We start from the raw sequence: 23334 nt of genomic DNA on the forward strand, positions 1-23334 counted from the left end.
CACACACACACACACACACACACACACACACACACACACACACACACACATATATATATATATATATATATATATATATATATATATATATATATATATCTTATATTTTGTGCGTGCATTCTGCTTCCAGTATAGCCTTGTGGTTACCATTTCATTTAATAGTATAACTGGTCATAATATACAGGAGAAAATTTAGGAAACATTATGAAAAATCCAATAAAGTGTTTTCCTGGTGAAGTGCTGTGGTTCAGTATCCAGTTGGACTTGGAACAACCTTTGCAAACGATGCAGTTACAATAATCGTGAAACGTACATAGGGAACAAATGATAAGAACTGCATCTTGTATTTATCATGCATACTCAGACATACATACATACATGTATATATATATGAATATATATATATATATATATATATATATATATATATATATATATATATATATATATATATATAATATATATATATATATATATATATATATATATATATATATATATATATATATATATATATATATATATATATATATATATGCATGTATGTATTTAAAGAGATTTGTTGTGTATGGTCGCAAGATTGTGAGAAAGTTGAGAAGGTTGCACGACTAATCTTTTTAAAGTAATACCACACAATGCTTTACCAAAACTACGCTCTCTCCTTCTCTCTCTCTCTCTCTCTCTCTCTCTCTCTCTCTCTCTATATATATATATATATATATATATATATATATATATATATATATATATATATATATATATATATATATATATATATATATGTATATGTATATATACATATATATATATGTAGCGAGGGAGAGAGGGGGAATGGGGAGAAATAGATAAATTGTTATATATATATATATATATATATATATATATATATATATATATATATATATATATATATATTATATATATATATATATATATATATATATATATACATATATATATATATATATATATATATATATATATATATATATATATATATATATATATATATATATATATATATGCATATATATATTCATATGTACATGTATATATATCTATATCCATATATATGTATATATATATATATATATATATATATATATATATATATATATATATATATAAACTTGAAAAGAACTAGTCTACATCATCGAATATTGTCAGTGTCGCAGGTTTTTTCTCAGAGTTCTCCTCTCCTAGAGAGATGTTGTAACAACAGAGGTGTCGCCCATTACCAGTGGGCCAACCGCGCATCAGGACACCAGCCCAGATATTTCCACATCCCCGCCCATACATACGTACATACACAAATACATACATGCACATGGACACATTTTGTTGGATGCCTCATGTTGACTGCTCATCAGCTGATCCGCACTTTGACATTTCTTATTTTCGTCGCCCCAGGGTATCCAACACACTCACCAAGCTTGATAAGGTTGCCAGTTTAGTCGCCGACGACCCGACCATGTTTATGTTGTCCATGTTCTTAGAGTGGGATTGGATTTGTGCGAATCCTTACCCCCACTATAAAAAAAATCATCATGCACGCTTGAAAAAAACAATAAGGCCTATCACAAAAATGGCTGATTGCAGCTTTTGCATGTGTGCGACTTTGTATCAGGCTATAGCAATACTCGAACATGAGTTTGCAGCCATCATATTTATATTATATTATATATATTTATATTATGTATATATATATATATATATATATATATATATATATATATATATATATATATATATATATATATATATATATACATATATATGTGCATATATCTATATATATACATATATATATGTGCATATATCTATATATACATATACATACATATATATATATATATATATATATATATATATATATATATATATATATATGTCTACCTATACGTTTGTGTGTGTTGAAATATTATGACTGATTCGATTTAATCTGGAAAGTATTGCTGACAGTACGTAAACTTTAAAAGCTGTGTTTCAAGAAATCCATAATTCCAGTGAGATTATATCTATCATAAACATCTCGAGATTTAATTTCGTTTTTGCTTTCATAGTTGTTGTGAGATTCAATACGGCAGAACGAATAGCAAATCTTGCCTCGTACAAAACAATTTTTAATTTCAGCTATGCCACCTGATATACATATTGCATTATTGTAAGCGACACACACACACACACACACGTATATATATATATATATATATATATATATATATATATATATATATATAATTGTACGTATATATATATATGTATTTATATGTTTATATATATATGCGTATATATATATAGATATATATATAAGCACACACACACCTATATATATATATAAATATACATATACATATGCATGTATGTATATGTAGATCTATATACATCATTTACTTATAAATGACGTCATGTCGCAAACAAATGAGAAGTATTAACATTTATTCATAATCCTTTTCATGTACTTGCCACCTGCGTGATGAAGGTAGGGATTTTACTGAGATAAATTATAAAGATGGCGTAGGTTTGCGTGTTTTACAGTATCGAGTATAAGAAATCGCCGCGAGAAAAACAACGGTGTAAACATACAATGAGATATAGAAATTGAAAAAAAAAAAAACATACACTTACGTATACGGAAAACAACGTTAGACGAATCAAAACCCGCCTCCACAGTTTCAAGATGAGAATGGCTAACAAGAGTAAGAGCAAATACCTTTACTTCTGCCTACGAGTGAATATTCTAAAGGTGCGTGGAGTTGGGGGTTAAGTTACTGGAAATTCGAACGTTTAGTCGTAGCTTCAATTTTCAGAGACAGAAGTAGAATAGTTGAGGGTTTTCTCCCCCACGTTTTTGTAGTATGTTTAACTGAAGACGAAAATTAGTACCTTAGACATTTGTCCAACAGCGTCTCTTTCCAATCTCGACCTAAACATTTTGAACATCTAAATAAGCTATAGTATCATGAACGAGTAGGTGCAAAGTGTAAGAGACAAGTTTACACTGGTTTCAAATTGTGCCACAAGGTCGGCAATTTTGAGGGTAGGTGCTAAGTCGATTTGCATCTCCCCCTCCCCTATACTTAACTGGTACTTATTTTATCGACCCAGAAAAAATGAAAGGCAAGGTAGACCTCGCAAAATTTGAGCTCAGAACATAAAGACGGACGAAATTTCCGTAAAGCATTTTGCCCGGCGGCTAACGTTTCTGCCATTTCGCCACCTTTTAATATATTTCGTAACTAAATATTTTGCATCTTATTAAAACTATTTTGTTCGCACCATGTATCGAATGGTATACCAATGACCAACTCTTTTAACAAGGAAGTAGTCTGGTAATTTCGAGTTCTTTAACTCTTCTTTATGGTATGTCATGTGCGTTGTTTTGTATTCCCAATTCACTCATGATGATATGATTTACGACCAAAGTCGCAAATCGTCGCGACTACGTAAATAATTACTGAAATTCAGCAGACAAAAATCAATTTTAAATTTTGGTACAAGTTTGGGGATGGATTTAAGTTGAGTACATCGACCCCAGTACCCAAATAATAGTTATTTTATGGACCCCGAGACGATAAAAGGCAAAGTCGATCTCTGCGGAATTTGAACTCAGAATGTAATGATGGACGAAATGCCGCAGTCCGAAGACCAAGACAAATAAAATGTGAAACGTATAAAGATACGTGTATGACTATATTATACAGCGTTTCCAGTTTTAAGAATGTAAACTGAAACTCAAGAAATATTTAGCTGCTGCTATTAGAAGAGTGGAGGCGCAATATCCCAGTGATTAGGGCAGCGGACTCGCGGTCGTAGAATCACAGTTTCGATTCCCAGACCGGGCGTCGTGAGTGTTTATTGAGAGAAAACACCTAAAGCTCCACGAGGCTCCGGCAGGGGTTGGTGGCGAACCCTGCTGTACTCTTTCACCACAACTTTCTCTCACTCTTACTTCCTGTTTCTGTTGTTCCTGTAATTCAAAGGGTCAGCCTTTTCACACTCTGTGTCACGCTGAATCTCCCCCGAGAACTACGTTAAGGGTACACGTGTCTGTGGAGTTCTCAGCAACTTGCACGTTAATTTCACGAGCAGGCTGTTCCGTTGATCGGATCAACTGGAACCCTCGACGTCGTAACCGACGGGATGCCAACAACATTATTAGAAGATCGTACGACCACATAGATTTGTCGTTGCTACTGTTGTTGGTGATGTTTACGATGTATGATACTGATGGTGAAGTTGTTAGCAATTGTTGCTGTTGTTGTTGCTGCTGTAGCTACTGTTGCAGTTTTTGTTTTTGCTACCTTCAGTTCGACACTGGGCAAATCTATATAGGCAACCCGTGTTATTTATGTGGCGCAGGGAATACAAGATCACATTGGGAATATATAACGGCAATAACCACAACTCCAACAGCAACAAAAAGACTACCACTCTGTGTGGTTCTTTGTCTTTCTTTTTCCCCGATTCTCTCTCCCTCCCTCCCTCCTTCCCTCCCTCCCTTCACAATACTATGTTTTCTAACAATCACCCCTCAAGTGTGAGTCGCAAACATATCCGATTCTTTCTCCCGCTTCATTTTCGTCTCTCTCTGTATCTCATTCTCCACCGCATTGTCTGTCTGTCTCTCAAACAAACTTCTCTGTCTATCTCACTGTGTCTGTTTGTCGAGCAAGCTTCTCCTTTCGTCTCTCTCTATCCCCCCTCTCTCTCTCTCTCTCTCTCTCTCTCTCTCTCTCTCTCTCTCTCTTCTCTAGGCATTCTATCTGTCTATCTCCCTTTGTCTCTCTTGCAATTCTCTCTCTCCCTTTCTTTCTCTGTCCATTTCTCTTGCAATTCTCTCTCTCCATCTCTCTCTTTCTCTCTTTATCTCCAGAAATTCCTTCTCTCTCTCTCTCTCTCTCTCTCTCTCTCTCTCTCTCTCTCTCTCTCTCTCTCTCTCTCTCTCTCTCTTATACACTCTCTCCATGGCAATTCTCTATCATTCTCTATATCGCCGTCTCTCAAGAGTCTTCTCTATCTCTCATCTCTCTTCTATCTTTCTCTCTCTCTCTCTCTCTCTCTCTCTCTCTCTCTCTCTTTCTTTCTCCTTCTCTCTCCCTTGTGCCCACACATACACACTCACACACACGCACACATGCACACAAACCGAACGCTTCTCAACACAATATACACAGATTCAACCAGAATAATGTTTTCATACAAAACTAATTTATTTCTTACAAAAATCATATTTGTCTTCTTCTTCTTCTTCTTGTCATCGTCGTCGTCTTTGCTGTTGTTGTTGTTGACTCGTTTCTTTTCGGGGTTATTTTATTTTTTTTCCTTTTGTCCCGTTTCTTTATATTTTTAATGAAAATAAATAATAAAAATGTATTTTCTTAATTTACTTTTAAAGATGTCGGCGGAAATGAGGTTTGAATTATTTCTATCGAGTAAAAGATACAGAATAATGATTACAATTATAATTACACACACACATATACATACGCACAACACACATACGCGCGCACACCCACACACACATACACACACACATACACACGCGCATACACACACACATATATGTACGGATGTATATATGTCCCAATCTAGCCATCTCTCTGTCAGTCTGTATATATATATATATATATATATATATATATATATATATATATATATATATGTATATATATATACGTACATACATATATACGTATACATATGTACATATATATAAATGTATATACATACATACATATATATATATATATATATATATATATATATATATATATATATATATATATATACATGTGTGTGTACATATATACGTAGACACATATGTTTATGTGAACTTAAAGTATAGTAACAATATAAGGAATTTCATTATTTAATTGATTACATAATTGCTGTTTCTCTAATCATAATACCAATGAATTCTAATCAGAGTAAACTACTAATATAAGCAATATAACAGTATATATATATAAATACAACGAATAATTGTCTTGGTTTTTAAAACGCAGAAAAAATATTGTTCAGTGTGAAGGTCAGTGAACAATCATCAATTCTTAAAGGTTGAAAGATATGGAAGACAAGAATACTGGGGGTATGGCGGACAAGACTTGTGGTTTGTGTCGGTTAAAGCTAATCGGTAACACATCGTTGATGAGCAGAGAAATAAAATACGGGAACTAGTTCACCATGATGAATGAAATTATAACTCTTTGGATATTTGGATAATTGTCCTTGTTCTGAAAGAGAGAGGGAGAGAGAGAGAGACAGAGAGAGAGAGACAGAGAGAGAGAGACAGAGAGAGAGAGACAGAGAGAGAGAGACAGAGAGAGAGAGAGAGAGACAGAGAGAGAGAGACAGAGAGAAAGCGAGAGAGAAGCAGAGAGAAGCCAAATGCATCGTTGCTGAGGCCTCAAAATAATGAAGTCAAACCAAATATTATTTGCTTTGACTTCATTATTACACACACACACACACACACACACGCACACACAAATACATATATGTAGCGAGAGAGACAGACAGACAGAGACAGCGATACACATATATACAACGGGCTTCCATACAGTTTCTGTTTATCTAATTCGCTTACAAGGCATTGGTCGGCTCAGGGCTATACAGTAGAGGACGAGTTGCCCAAGAAGTCACGCAAACCGAACTTCTTAACCACACAACTATGCTTGTGTCCATACATGTATTCTTTTATTCTTTTATTATTTTATTTGCTTCAGTCATTTGACTGTGGCCATGCTGGAGCACCGCCTTTAGTCGAACAATTCGACCCCAGGTCTTATTCTTCGTAAGCTTAGTACTTATTCTATCGGACTCTTTTTGCCAAACCGCTATGTTACGGGGGCGTAAACACACCGACATCGGTTGTCAAGCGATGGTGGGTAGAGACAAACACAGACACACAAACATATACGTATATATATATATATATATATATATATATATACAACATATATATATATATATATATATATATATATATATATATATACAACATATATATATATATATATATATATATATATACAACGGACCTCTTTCAGTTTCCGTCTACCAAATCCATTCACAAGACGGGATTGCCATGGCTGGAATGCCTTTTGAACTATGGTCTGGTCTGTCAGAGATTCCTTAGCGCTACACATTAACAACACCATCTGCAATCCAATGAATCATCTTCGTGATTCACAGTTAAGAACATTCGCGAAGACACGAACGCACACTTACACACATATACCCATAAACACATACACGCATGTACACAATGGCACACTAGCTCTGATCTCCTCTTTTTTTACTCATCTCTCCCCCAGTCTCTCTTTCTAATTCTCTCTCCCTCTGCATCTAACCTCTTTCTCTAACCCTCTCTCTCTCTCTTTATCTCTAGCTGTATATATATTTATTCTCCCTCTCTCTTTTCTTCTCTCTACATCTTCAAAAAACAAAGCAAAAAAATGACTGACACGTTCGTTCAGTTAATTCCAGAATCCCCGTCCAAAGAGAACGGGGTCATGGCTTAAGCTACCTTGCTCACAGCTCTATCTGCTCAAACAATAATGACTCTGAGGCAAAAGAACTACAGCAGCAACCAGTAAATGTATCTCAACATGGTCGCCCAGAAAGAGGTGGCTGCTAGAAACAGCAGCGAAATCTTTCCACAGATCACAATCAATTATATTTCCTAATGAAACCGAAAGCTAATGTTTACGTATATTAATCAATTAAGCTACTCCGGCAGCTATTTCATTTCAATTTAGTTTACGACAGAGTAATACAATAAGTAATCTCGTTTTAATGTTCCTTCCCGTTTTAATTTAATTTAAACGCGCAAATGAAATTCGAATAGAATAATAACGTGACATAAAACAGATATAATGGCGAATATATAAGCAAATGTACGAGGAAATATTTCGTGCGTTCGAGTCAACCTCATTTATCTTTCCTATATAAAAAAGCTAATTGAAGAATGTTGCTGCGTGGCTGTGAAGTAAGAAGCTTGCTTTCCAACCTTATGGTTCCGGATTCAATCCCACTGCATGGTTCCTTGAACCATTTGTCTTCTATTATAGCCTCGGACCGACGTAAGCCTTGTGAGTGGATTTGGTAGACGGAAACTAAAAGAAGCCCGCCGTACACACACATAATTATTGCATCGTAATATTTCATGAGAATAGAAAACCGTTTATAAGCAAGCGACAGAATTTAAACGATTAAAGTGTAAATTATCAATACAAAAATATACTATAAGGATATATTAATATGCTAAGATATATTAAATACGTTGCTTATCAACGGTTTTCTGTTCACACGAACTATTACGAGGCAAGCTATTGCTTTAACCTTGGGTAGTTGGTAGATGCTTCTGAAGAGAAACAAGACCTTACTGGTTAAATTTCGAAATCACGTGATATAGCTTTGTCCTACTATTTCTTTTTGTGAGTTTATCTCACAAGGAGAAGATCATTTAGCTTGCTGTGCCCGCTTCCCGTAAATATGAGATTAGTGTTTTTTGTGGCTTTTAAAGTGAATTTTGATTCTTATTTGTAGCAATCGCTGGTGCTATTATTTATTAATTCCTGTTTGTTTTTTAATTGCTTCCGAGCCACTTATTCTGTAAGGTGTAAGAATAAAAGAATAATGATTAAAAATGATTATCTGTAACATTGATTGTGCTTTTTAATCCTGGACCGGGCTGTGCATTGTGGTCTTGAGCTAAACGCTTCATTTCATATTGCTCAAGTCCACTCAGTTGGTAAAAATTAGTAACTGTAACGGACCGGAATGTCGTGAGCGTTATCATTTATACTCCATAGAAACGGATTCGAGACAGTACTTACTTCAGTTTGATAAATTACACAAAAGATTTGTCCAATTCGACCTGCTTTTAAACTCATATAGTTTTCCAAACGAGAACTCGAGCATCGACCCGATCTTGGAACCCTATGACAGTGAAGCGAAATTATTAACCACATGGTCACAGTTGTATACACTCGGTGGGGATCAGATGACATAACATATCACGTGTGAAACGGAAATATTACATTTCCTCCTTCCTTCCTTTTGGGTCGATAAAATAAATATCTCTGTATTGTGAATTTTGTAATAACAATAATGTTTAGAAGTAATTTACTGTCAACGTATTTAATGCAAAGAACATTAACAAAATGGCTAAATTAGTTTGTAAAGAGTTAAATATGAATAACGATGCATTAATCATTTATTACATATACTAATTAGCTTTTAGCATTAACATGCCATAAAATATTTTTGTTACTCTGAAAATTAAAACGCTGCTCTTACTGCTACTACTACTACTACTACTACTACTACTACTGCTGCTGCTGCTGCTGCTACTACTACTACTACTACTACTGCTACTACTACTACTACTACTACTACTACTACTGCTACTACTACTACTACTACTGCTACTACTACTACTACTACTACTGCTGCTGCTACCATTACTTCTACAACACAAGTGATAATGGCGGTGCCATCTAAAAGTCGCAATATCCTCTTCTCGTTATCGAAGCTATCCTATCTCCTACTGATATGGTTGTGAAGTTGAGAGCTTCGCTTCGCAACTGTCGTCTGCTTTCGGGTTCGATCCCACAGCGCAGCATATCAGATAAGAGTCTTTAAACCTAGGATTCACTTATAACTTTATTAGCGAAATCTGTTAAACAGAGAACCGGTTGAAGCCAGCTCATGCGTGAGTGTGTGTGTATGTGTGTGTATTCATGCATGTATGTATGTATTATGTATGTGCGTATGCAAGTGCGTGCGTGCGTGTGTGTGTGAGTATGTGCGTGCGTGTTTTGTGTATGTGTTTGTGTGTGCGTCGTGCGCCCATTTACTTACTGTAAATGTTTTTTCACGGCGGTTTGTTGTGGAGAAAAATCCTACCTATGAACAAAAAAAGCATTCTCTATGAACAGGTAGATACATTTCAATATCTTTACCCTTTAGCCCTCCTCAGTACCTGATCCTAAGAACGGCAACTCTGGGCTAATTGGAAAATCTTTCGTTTCTTTATAAAAAAATCAGTGGATATTATTTACTCACTGCGTGTTAACCATCAGGGTGAGACAAATATGTGGGTAAGTGTTATATTATACAAGGAACTACTGTCACTTAATTCGAAATCACATGATTTTATCTCGAGACTTTTAAACGGTTTTATGTTGGTTTCTATTTATGCTTCTGTTATGGAATCTTCTAAGTGTTGTTAAAATATGTTATAAACCAGCAGTGTTTGAATTTTTACCAATCCCAAAATATATAGTTTGAAATCTTCTGTTTCAAATATTTTGACGTTTAATACGTAAGACACGAATATTCTAGATTGGTGGGGGCTCAATTATATTATGTCCTGGAAACATAATGTAATTTTGTTTTTAATTTGGGACGTCCGTACTTTTTATTTTGGGAACAACCGTCACATTAAATGAAAAAAATTGATTTTGTGAGAAAATTCATTCTCATACGTACCACATAATAAATTAATTTTTTGAAAGTAGAGAACATCATTCTTTATACAATAAATTTTTGTTAAATTTATTAAAAGACACCGTTGGCAGTTGGGTAAGAAGTTTGCTTCCCAATCCCGTGGTTTCCAGTTCCGTCTCACTTCTGTCCAAATTCACGGTACCTTGAGAAAATATTCTCTGCCTATAGCCCTCGGGTGACTAATGCTTTATGAAAGCAAAAGATCAAGAGAGACTGTGTACAAGCGCGTCGTTCATATATGTGTGTGTTAGGGTTTGTCCCCCGCTTGACAACCGGTGCTTGTTTGTTCATGTCCGTGTAGGTTAGAGGTTCAGCAAAAGCGACCGTCACAATAGTACAGATTTAACGGCAAATACTAAGCTCAGTTTGTTCGACTAAAACCTTTAAGGCGCTACCACGGCATGGCGGTAGTCCAATGACTGAAACAAGTAAAAGATAAAAGGACATAAATCACATCGAACCCTGCAGTTTTTCCACAAAACCCAAAGGCCCCGCGGCGTCTTGCGCCAGAAACACTGTACAGTTGTCTCTGACCTACAGTTCGGAAAGAAATGCTTTCCTTAACTCTGAAAAAATAGATCAGAAAATCTAAAATTATTGCATTAAAATGACATAATTATAAAAAAAAAAAACTTTGAGCAATGCAAAATATGAGAATAAATGCAAACAGAGGAAAAGGTATGGGAAAACTAAATTCAAAATATTCCAAAAATAGTGATCCGGATTCACTGTATGACAACACTTTGATTATTTGCATTTAAGTCCCCTACTTCTGACGGCCGGTCTTTCGTTGCTACCATTCTTATTTCTCTCTACCTGAGGATCTCAAGCACCTCATGTTACTGTCACTGGATCCGATCTCTCGCAAGGTGTATCGCCTAATCTAGCTTTCGTTGGTTGTTTTACTTTGCTCATTGTTCATGGTCTGTCATGTAGCAAAGCTTGTCATCTGCGTTTAATACTATTTTGTTATTTAAGATATTGTTAATGTATTTCGTAACTATCCTAATTGTTGACTGTCCTTTTTGTACGTACTGATTTCTCTGCTGTATCTATGTTGTGTATTCTTCAGCATTTGTCCGCTTCACCTGATGTTTTTGTATCAGTCTTTTGTAAACGGCCCACGATAATTAGTACCAAGAAAATGCATTACTTACGATCAGTTGACGTCTCAGGTGCAGATGTCTCTCCTTGCATTCTTCGTAAGCCATTCTCTTTGTCGCAGCCGTTATTGTTATCGGCTTCGTGTGAATAGAGGGGAGAGACAGACGGACAGAGAGACATGCAGGCAGGGAGGGAGCCCATTATTATATGTCTGTTCAATTGGAAATTAATATAAGAACAGCTACATCTACAGCGAAACAAACAACATGGAAATCAAACATATACACAAAAGAAAATATAATTTGTCTCTTAAAAGCGATGGACAGCGAAATGAAAAACACAACTGAAGAAAATAAAGGAGAGACAAACACTGGAAAAGGCAGAAGAAGAAAAGCAGGAAAGATGTGCATCCAAGGTAAAACATCTTTCTTAAATCATAAGAAAATCTATGCCATCGCTTCTTAGATCAAAGAGGCCGATTCCAATTCAAACTTATTTTATCAGAAATCACGTCAAATAAAAAAATAAATAAAGCACAGAAACTACTGTAACGCCAACAATAAGGCAATTAGAAGATCTGAGGAGACGGTGGGGGCGGGCAAGTTGAGGATGAACTGTGGTGGACAATAATAATACAAAAAATATTAAAAAGTGAAAGAGCAATAGAAGAATACTTCTCAGATGAAATAATAGCTCAAGAAAAACCCGAGGTGCTACAGAATGAAAACAAATAGAAAGTAACAGGAAGTGATACACTACCGTTCTTCGATCTTCTGGCCAAGTCTTATAAGAATCTAAAAAGTAATTGCAATGATATTCAACTATTCAACAATGTACGGAAACCACGACAGACCCCAGAATCTGTTGTTATGGGTAAAGAAAATAATCCTTATCCATAATATAGAAAAGAACTGAATCAAATAAATTTATTTTCAGCCTGGCTGCCTGCAAGAAACGAGACCAGAATATCAATCTTGTCACATGTTTCTGAACGTGAGGTTTTAGCCATTAGATCGATCTGGGGCCCAGAGAGACACGGAGCAGCCCGTTACGATCCGCCGAGGCTCATGTCTGAAACTTCCGCACACCTTTAATTTTGAGAGTTCTCTACGTCCTGCGTCCTCCGAAATAATTCCTGTTCCACCTGCCAAATTTCATTGGAGAGCCCCGATTTTCGCAAAGGATAAATTAATCAATGTTGACCTCGAAAAAACTAAATACTTACTGACGAACGGAATTGCTATCGCAAAGATAATGAATAGTTAATAGGATTTGATGATAATTAATAAAAGGGTTTGTAAAAAGAGAAATAAAGGTTTAAACACTGAAGGCTTTTGGTTTTGATTATAGGAAACCATTTGAAGCTGATCATCAACACACCAGATCTAGAAACATTAGTAATTAATGAGTAAAGTAGCATCGATAACAATGAGCCTCATCATATATGCCATGATTAAATGGAAACCGATTGAATAGATCTAAACAAAAGAGAGAATTGTAACACAAACGCAACAATTCCTCGCAGAAAATTAATATTTTATATATATATTCTATTTCCCTTACGGTTATCTGTAATACTCACAAATTTAATCAAATTTCTAAAGCAGATTGGACTGGATTGGGATGAAAATTCTATGGGAGAACAATCAATACGACAGTCACTTGCATAGGTCTGTGGTTAAGAATTTTGCTTCAAAAACACGTGGTTACCAGTTCCATTCTACTGCAAGACACTTTGGGCAACTGTTTTCTACTCTAGCTCAAGGATGACCAATATATTGAGAATAATTTTAATGGACAGAAACTGTGCGGAAGGTGGTGGTGTATATGCTTGTGTTTGTAAGTGTATATGTATATATATATATATATATATATATATATATATATATATATATATATATATATATATATTATATATATATATATATAAATTAAGAGATGAACTTAAACGCAGGTGTTATTCAAATCTTTATACTTCCAGCATATGTTTCGAAGAGAACATAGGTATTATTCCCGAGGAAATAAAATGATGTAAAACAATGTAACCATCTCATCAGGGGTGAAAGGAGGAACAAAACACATCAATAAGCAATCTTAAAGGTTCGTTTAGTTTATAATTGATGAAAGAAACGGAAAAGGAACTTGGCACGAATCTTCATTCAACGCGACGATCGCTTCGACGCGTCCTACAGCTGCCCCCCCCCCTTACGGGTAGGATATTGTGCACCGAGATGAGTTGCATCGGTCAGTGCAGTCTATTGCACCTTTGGTGGGTGGTATAAAAGATAGCCTACTACATATTCTGAGTTCCTACAGGTATGTTGTACTTTCTCTTAGTATGTGGTTACCACCATACCACGAAAGAGTACAACATGCCGGGAGGAATTCAGTATATGCCGTAGGATATCTTTTTATAGCAAACACCTGAGGTGACACAGCCTGCACTAGTTGATGCAACCCAATTAGATGCACAATATCTTACCTGTAAGAGACCGCTTATTTATATATATATATATATATATATATATACTTCTCAGATCAACTTTGCTTTTTATTCAACCAGAATCTAAGAAACAAATGCAAATCAAGGAGATGGATTGATATAATTGAATGTTTCCTCCCAACCAAATATATAACTGTGTATCTTAGTTGCAAAACCTTGTTTAATAGATGACTGTATAACGTATCCCTAAATCGTATATTATGGATGACAAATGTGGTCTATGTGGAGTATATATCTATAAATGAACGAAAATATGTGGGCTTTCCTCTGTGAGTGTGTGTGTGTGTGTGTGTGTGTCTGTGTGTGTATGTGTGTGTGTGTGTGTGTGCGTGTGTGAATATGCGTATTGTGATACCAGACTGCCTTCAAGTGTTTAATCGATTATGTGGGGGGGGGGATGTTGTCTGGAAAATATTTTTTTCGATTTCTGCTAAATTGACCCACTTATGTATGTATGTATGTATGCATGCATCTATCTATATATATACATATATGTGTGTGTGTATATATATATATACATATATATATATATATATATATATATATATATATATATATATATATATATATATATATATATATATATATATATGTATATATATATATATATATATATATATATATATATATATATATATATATATATATATATATATATATATATATATATATATATATATATTATATATATGATATGGGGAGTGAGGTAATACAAATGAAAAATTTATACATAGACTGACAGATAGATAGATTGATAATGATAGAGAGATAATAGAAAATTCAAGTGATATATATACGTGTGTGTGTATGTGTGTGTGTGTGTGTGTGTGTGTACATGTATATATGTATGTATGTATATATATATATATATATATATATATATATATATATATATATATACATAATCCAACAATGACATACTAAATCAGAAAAACATATGAAAAATAAAAAGCAAAATCTAAAAGAGAAAATAACAAACAAAACAAACAACATGACAACACTCATGAGCAAAGCCTCACGAATAATCCCACACTGTTACAACCTGAGCTAAATTAGTTTGGATTGATTTTAGCTTCTCTAATTGCATATCCTGATTAGCTGAGGTGGTAATAACTTTTATTGGCAGCGATGGGAAACTTTAAACACCTGGTGAAAATATATCAGCCTAAGAAGAAGAAAGAAGCAACAAAGAAGAAACAAAGAAGAAGAAAGAAGAAGAAGAGCAACAACAACAACAACAAGATTTTCTCCAATGCACAGATACTAATTAAAGTAGCAATATGATATTTAATCTCAGACGAGCTTTTCAAATATTAACGTACTAATACACTCACACATCTATACATGCATATACTTATCGCAAACACATGAATAGAGGTAATGTGTGAATATGCGCGTGTGCGCGTACGTGTGTGTTTGTGTTAGCATGTATTTACGTTTATATAGATAGATAGGTAGATAGATAGATAGATAGATAGATACATACATACATACATATATATACAAAGTTTGAAAATGTGAGAGATATACTAGGACAGATATATATATATGTATACATATATATATATATATATATATATATATATATATATATATATATATATATATATATATATATATATACACATACATACGCACACACACACACACACACTCACACACAGACAAACACTCACATCATATTTTGGCGCAGGCACCCTGGGCAATTATCTTCAACTGCAGCCTTGAGCTGGCCAAAGACTTGTGAGTAGATTTGGTAGATTTGCTTATGCACACACACACACACACGCGCACACACACACACACACACACACACACACACACATACATATATATATATATATATATATATATATATATATATATATATATATATATATATATATATATATATATGTATATATATATATATAAATTAATAGTTATCGCCAAGCCAACATGGCGGTCCCAAAATTAATAACTCTCTCTCTATATATATATCTATGTACGTAATAAAGGTTTAGGTCCACAAGAAGGCAACAATTAATAATGTAATATATATATACACACAGGTGAGCACATAAGTGCAAAACAAGGTGGAAGAAATAGTACTCGAATACCAAAGGCAGAGTAATATACTTTTTTATTAAAGCTGCAATATTATCACAGTTCTCTTACTCAGAGTTTTATTATAATTGTTGTGGCCCTAAGCCTTTATTCTGTTTATTGTTTTGACCCTCGTCCCTCCACTGACGATCTTGTCTCGAGCACGTCTCGTTCTGTTATGTTTTGGTCCCATTCCCGCCAAGATTCTTGTCAGTGCCTCCAGAGTGGAAGCAATATTATCGATAATGGCTGAAATTGCATTTAACCCTCTGGCCTATAACTGATGAAGAATCTGTGACCTTCTGTGTTTTCTGTTTGCCTGTGTATTTAGTATATGTTCCTTTCTTCATGTACTACACGTTTTTTTTAAAAATACATATATAGGTATATCGTATTTTCCATTTGCTGTCTTTTCATTTATACACACACACACACACACACACACATATATATATATATTTATATATATATATATATATATATATATATATATATATATATATATATATATATATATATATATATATAGTGTAGTATATTGCCACTTAAGTGTGGCTGACCCCTAGGGGTGGATGTTACTGTTGCTTTTAGCCCCAGGAGGACATCTCCTCCAGCTGGCTTATCGACACACTACTGTGTCCTGTTTGCCAAGGGAAGTTATCCCTCCCCTAGGGGTCAGCCACACTTAAGTGGCAATATACTACACTTTATCGTGCAGTTACTGTTAATACTTCATTTAGAGAATTAACATTGCTTATATATATATATATATATATATATATATATATATATATATATATATATATATATAGAGAGAGAGAGAGAGAGAGAGAGAGAGAGAGAGAGAGATGTAAGCAAAATATGATTTTGAAGTTCTTCAACCATCTAAGGGATAAATGTATCCTTAGACACTACTGGTGTATTACCTGACTATGTATAGTCCTAGCTATACAGTAGTTGGTAATTTAAAGGTGAAACCGTGGTTTAATATACATAGAAAAAAGAAAAGAAATAGAACAATGATTAACAATGAGAAGTTGAACATTGGTATTAAAAAGTCGTAGTTTAATTGTAGTTCAGAATGATTATAAATAATTATAAATAGGAGAAAAGGAAAAAGAACGGAAAGTGAAAAATATGGTTCTGAACAGCAATTAAACTATGACCTTTAATATCAATGATCAACTTCTCATTGTTAAATATTGCTCCATTTCTTTATATATATATATATATATAGTATATATATATATATATATATATATATATATATATATATGCGAATGGTTTTGTTATAGGGCGCCAGGTTTTACAATCCTATAAATAATAATAATGGTATTTATATAAGCCTAAAGCTTACAGCGATCACCGTGCAATTACTAAGAAAAATAGTCTAATAATGGGGCATATAAGCCCTCGACAGAAAAAAAGTAGGCTTTCCTATCCGTGTGAGACTCGAACACACATCCCTTTGTTAACGCGACTAAGTGTGTTACCATATAAATAACATTATTATTATGTTGTTGTTGGCACTCCGTCCCCAGTTGATCCGATCAACGGAACAGCCTGCTCGTGAAATTAACGTTGCAAGTGGCTGAGCACTCCACAGACACGTGTACCCGTAGTTCTCGGGGATATTCAGGGATATTCAGGGTCAGCCTTTGAATTACAGGCACAACAGAAACAGGAAGTAAGAGTGAGAGAAAGTTGTGGTGAAAGTGTACAGCAGGGTTCGCCACCATCCCCTGCCGGAACCTCGTGGAGCTTTAGGTGTTTTCGCTCAAGAAACACTCACAACGCCCGGTCTGGGAATAGAAACCGCGATCCTATGACCGCGAGTCCGTTGCCCTAACCACTGGGCCATTGCGCCTCCACTATTATTATGTACAGGATTGTAAATCCCGGCATCGTATAACAAAACCAGTCGCACCGAAGCACATGGAAAGTTTGTCTACAAAAACAACTACGAATCAATATAGTTCTTAAATTTGACATAAACAAGGAGTTTAATTCGCTTGTGTAATGATAACAGACTTAGGCGATGTGGGTTCGAGTCTCACGCGGATAGAAAGCCTACATTTTTTTTCAGTCGAGGGCTTATATGCCCCATTATTAGACTATTTTTCTTACTCATTGCATGGTGATCGCTATAGGCTTTAGTCTTATATAAATATGTATATATATACATTTTTGTCAAACCTACAAAATTATCACAGTACCGTGATAATTTTGAAGCTTCAATAAAAACGATATTACTCTACCTTTGGTATTCGATTACTAGTTTTTCAATTTATATATATATATATATATATATATATATATATATATATATATATATATATATATATATATATATATATATATATATATATATATATATATATATATATATATATATATATATATATATATATATATATACAGGCTGCGGTAAAGTAACTATCGTTTAAACTATGTAAAATGAAAATAACACTGACATCTCATTTTAACAGATATATTTACCAAACTTACATAAAAATATCTTGAAATAGTACTCGAATATCAAAAGCAGAGAAATATACTTTCTATTCAATATTTATTCAATAACATCGCCATTGACTTTGAGCACGACCTCCAGACGACTTCGGAATCTTCTGCAACTCTTCTGGGTTGTCTCCTTGTTTAAGGTGATGAATGTTGCCATAGTCCTTGCCTTCAGATCATCTTTGATGTTACAAGAAGATACGTTGGTCACTCGATCACATAATAATTAAGGGAGTTGCAGTCTGGAGGGTTAGATAGTCATATGTTAGGAGTGGTGTGATCGCAGAAATTGCCTGACAGCCATAACTGAGACTTCCTGCTTGTGTGGCAGGGTGCAGAGTCCTGTAGCCAGACATAGTGTCTTCCAGCAGCTACTCTTTTAATCTAGGACCTCCTCCAGGTACCTGATGTAGGCCTCCGTGTTGAGTCTGAGACTGTGGTGGCAGATGAATGGAGGCATAACGTCGTCATCATTAGTGATAACTCCAAACACCATGATATTGACTGGATGTTTGATTTTTATCACTCTCGGTACATGTCCTCAGATTGACATCCAAACACTCTCAAATATTCGTACTGGAGTTTCTGGCGCGAATGCTAAGCAGTACAGCATGTCATTTCCAAATATTTGGTAGAGACAATTGCGTTATAGTGCTGTTTTTCTCACAGATGGTGCCCCACTGAGCCTACTATACAATGCAGTTGACGAATTTAAGAACAAACAATGCGCATGCGTAACATTGAAATTTTAATATAGCGACAATTTACTCATCGTACCCTGTATATATATATATATATATATATATATATATATATATATATATATCTAAGACTATTTGAAAGGTTGCAAGACACAACGAAAATTTTGGGAAAATAAAAATAAGGAATAAGTGGAAACTTTACCGGTGAGTGTGTTAAATTATAAGGCACCAAAAGAAAATGACTCTCCCCAGGCACAACAGAATATGCTTCAACACACGAACTCGCATAAAGAATCTTGCAAACCAAATCCAAAAACGAAATATATATATATATATACACATTGGGAAAGTGTCTCCTATATATATATATAGGAGACACTTTCTCAATGTACTAAGCAGTGGGTGTGAACTCAGAACCATGCTGTTGGGAAGGAAACTTTTTACGACACAAACATCAATGTGTGTGTGAGCGCTTGCGTGAGTGCGTATGGGTATGTGTGTAAACCGCACACGGCACCGAAGCGAGCGTTCCTATTTAATTAAATTTAGAGTTCAAGGAAAACTGCAAACGAAATCCCGTAAGCTCTTAAAATGTTACAGAGACACGTGATAGCATCAATCATAATTTTGAGAAAACAGCGTGACAACGCCAAGACCAAAACAACACTGTTTGAATCCCATAGGAAATGTTTTGCAGAAATTTCGGTTTGAAAAATTGTATGGTTTAATTATAAGATCAACAAAGATAGTATTTGATACTTGAACTGTTTCTTCTGCATCGTAATTCTACGTCAAAGTTTGCAACCTGAAATAATCTGCCCTCGCTTTCTTGTCTTTATTGATAGTGTGACATTGTTGTCTCTTCTTCCTTCTTCGTTGCCGTCGTCACCTTCGTCACACACACATACAGACACACACAAATATATATATATATATATAGTTATGTGTATGTTTGTATGTATAGACGCAGGAGTGGCTGTGTGGTAAGATACTTGTTCTCCAACCACATGGTTCCGGGTACAGTCCCACTGGTGTGGCACCTTGGGCAAGTTTCTTCTAATATAGCCTCGGGCCGACCAGTCTTGTGAGTGGATCTTGTAGATGGAAACCGAAAGAAGCTCGTCGTATATATATATATATATATATATATATATATATATATATATAGGGAGAATTCACCCAAAAAACAAAAGACGAAGACAGGTGGTGTAGAAAACAGACAGATGTATTAGTATAACGCTCCGGAATTGAAAAAGTCTTTAACTTTTCGAGCCTACGCTCTTTCACAGAACTGAACACAGAAAGAAACAAGGAGAGAAACAAGGAGTGAAAAAAATATGTGTAGTGGTTAACGATCTATCATGGCGAATGCCGGACAGAAGGGTCACACAGGAGAGCTAAGAAGAAAGGGAGATAACCAAGTAGTAGTGATCCCAAAACGAAGGTGCGCGTGTGTAAGAGAGTATTATGTGCGTGTGAAAGAGGGCTGGGTATCTTGACGTGTGCGTGTGTGTATGTTTAGGTGTGAAATTGTGGAGATGGGAATTGGTCAGTGCTGGTGTGTGCGTGGTGGTGTATTGTGATGTGATGTATTGTGATATATATATATATATATATATATATATATATATATATATATATAAATTGTAAATCTTTGGATTTACAATTTATTCTTTCACCGCAACCACTAGCTGGAATACACAGGTGCTTACAATTGTCAAGTATTACCTCTAAATTTTAATTTACCTATATATATATATATATATATATATATATATATATATATATATACACGCATATATATATATATATATATATATATATATATATATATATATATATATATATATATATATATATATATATATATATATCAACATTCGTTGCAGAGAATAGTTATCATTTAGAAAAACTGAAGAAATGTCTAGTCCACGCTAGATATGAAACCAATGTTTTTTTTTCTAAACTATTACGTTACACACGCACACACACACACACACATACACGCACACACGCACACACACATATATTGTTTAAGCTGCAAAGTTATCACACAAATGTAGCTAAGAGTTTCACGTTGCCGTTCGTCGGAGTGTTGCGATTCGGTCATCACTGTCTGACGAAGGGGAACGTGAAACTCTGAGTAGTAGTACAGTGATAATTTTGCAGCTTTTAAAAAAAATTATACTACTCTACCTTCGGTATTCGAGTACTATTTTTTGCGATTTGTTTTGCAGTTATGGGCTCACCTGTGTATATACCGTAAATCCTCGAGTATATTCCGCCCTTGAGTATAAAATGCAGGAGATTTTTATCGACTCCAAAACAATGACAAGCGAAGTCGAACTCGGCTGAATTTGAACTCAGAACGTGAAGACGGATGACATGCCGGTATGCATTTCGTCCGGCGTACTGACGAGTCTGCCTGTACGTCGCATTAGCATTGCCTGTTATAGTAAAGGCAACAAGAACGATAACAGCATCACAATTAACACGGTATGATCGTCTTTCCTGGAAGTTGTGCGACAGGAAAAATTATGCAGAAACACCACTAAGACACTGACTAAAGTAACCATGACCATCAACTCCAAAACTAACGCCAAAACAAAATGGTTGCCCGAAATGTACGAATTGTGTAATGTTTTCGCAGACTGTTCAAGGTTTCCCTTTTAGTCGAGCATGTCAATATTGAGAGTAGATTGTGTGAGCAAAGAATAAAAAAAAAACATCTTCAGACTTCTAGAAGCAATTTCAGAACCATCTCCTATTAGTATTAATGTGCAACTGGAATGGCATGCTAGACGCCCAGTGAGATCGCTCTAGAATTAGATACTAAGTAAAAGTATAGCAAACCTATCGGACAGTTCCAACTGCCTCTTACTTTACTTATCGAATATAACTCTATAGCAGAAATTTACTTTGTTTTTCATGCACCTAGCCACTTCAAAATTTGAAATCAATATTACATGAAATGCCGACAACAGTTAATCTTACTGCTAACTTTCGAGTATAAATATATCCATGCATATCTCTTCAATTCCCCTTGGTCACCTCACCTTGTTCCTGATCGTCATATTCGGTGCCATATGTGTTGCTTTGCTATCGCTTCTGTTTTAGGTTCCCGTATAGATACGAGTAGACAAAAATACCCTTTCAATGACTCAGTGTATATCACAGACATAACAACAAGGTACAGAAAGAGCTACACATAACGCATTGATAGAAGCAATGCGTATTTCAAAACTCATTATTTGCATTGTTACAATGGAGTCATGTCTTATATACATCGTTTTACAGATACAGCAATGCTATCGGTTGCCTCACTGCAACCGAGTGAATTCTGTCGCTGTTGTCTGTGATTACTTATTTACCATCAAGTTCAATTCTTCGCAGCATAACTTCAATATCTGTCTGGATGTCGTTCCGCTATTGCTCGAAGCATTCAATGGTAATACAGCACTACAAGGAAATTCCGTTTGGAAATTACTAATTTGGTAAATTAACCACAATGAATAATCTATATTGTATCGATATAGAGTACTTATTAGATCGGTGAATAGCATAATCGATTCTATTTGATTGGATAAGTCGTCGTGATTTTGTGTTCTGCTCTGTCAATGCATATGACTGTAACGAAATCGATGCCATGAGTCATTGACCGTATATCGTTTTATCTTTTACTTGTTTCAGTCATTAGACTGCAGCCATGCTGGAGCATCGCCTTGAATAATTTCTTAGTCAAATGAATCGATCACAGGACTTATTTCTTTTAAAACTTGGTACTTATTCTATCTCTTTTGCCGAACTGCTATGTTACAGGAACGTGAACACACCAAAACTGCTTGTAAAGTGGTGGGTAGGGATACAAACACAAACACAAAGACACCAAACTCACACACACAC

This window comes from Octopus bimaculoides, chromosome 24 (assembly GCF_046866305.1).
Source record: "Octopus bimaculoides isolate indiv1 chromosome 24, ASM4686630v1, whole genome shotgun sequence".
In the NCBI taxonomy this organism is placed as follows: domain Eukaryota; kingdom Metazoa; phylum Mollusca; class Cephalopoda; order Octopoda; family Octopodidae; genus Octopus; species Octopus bimaculoides.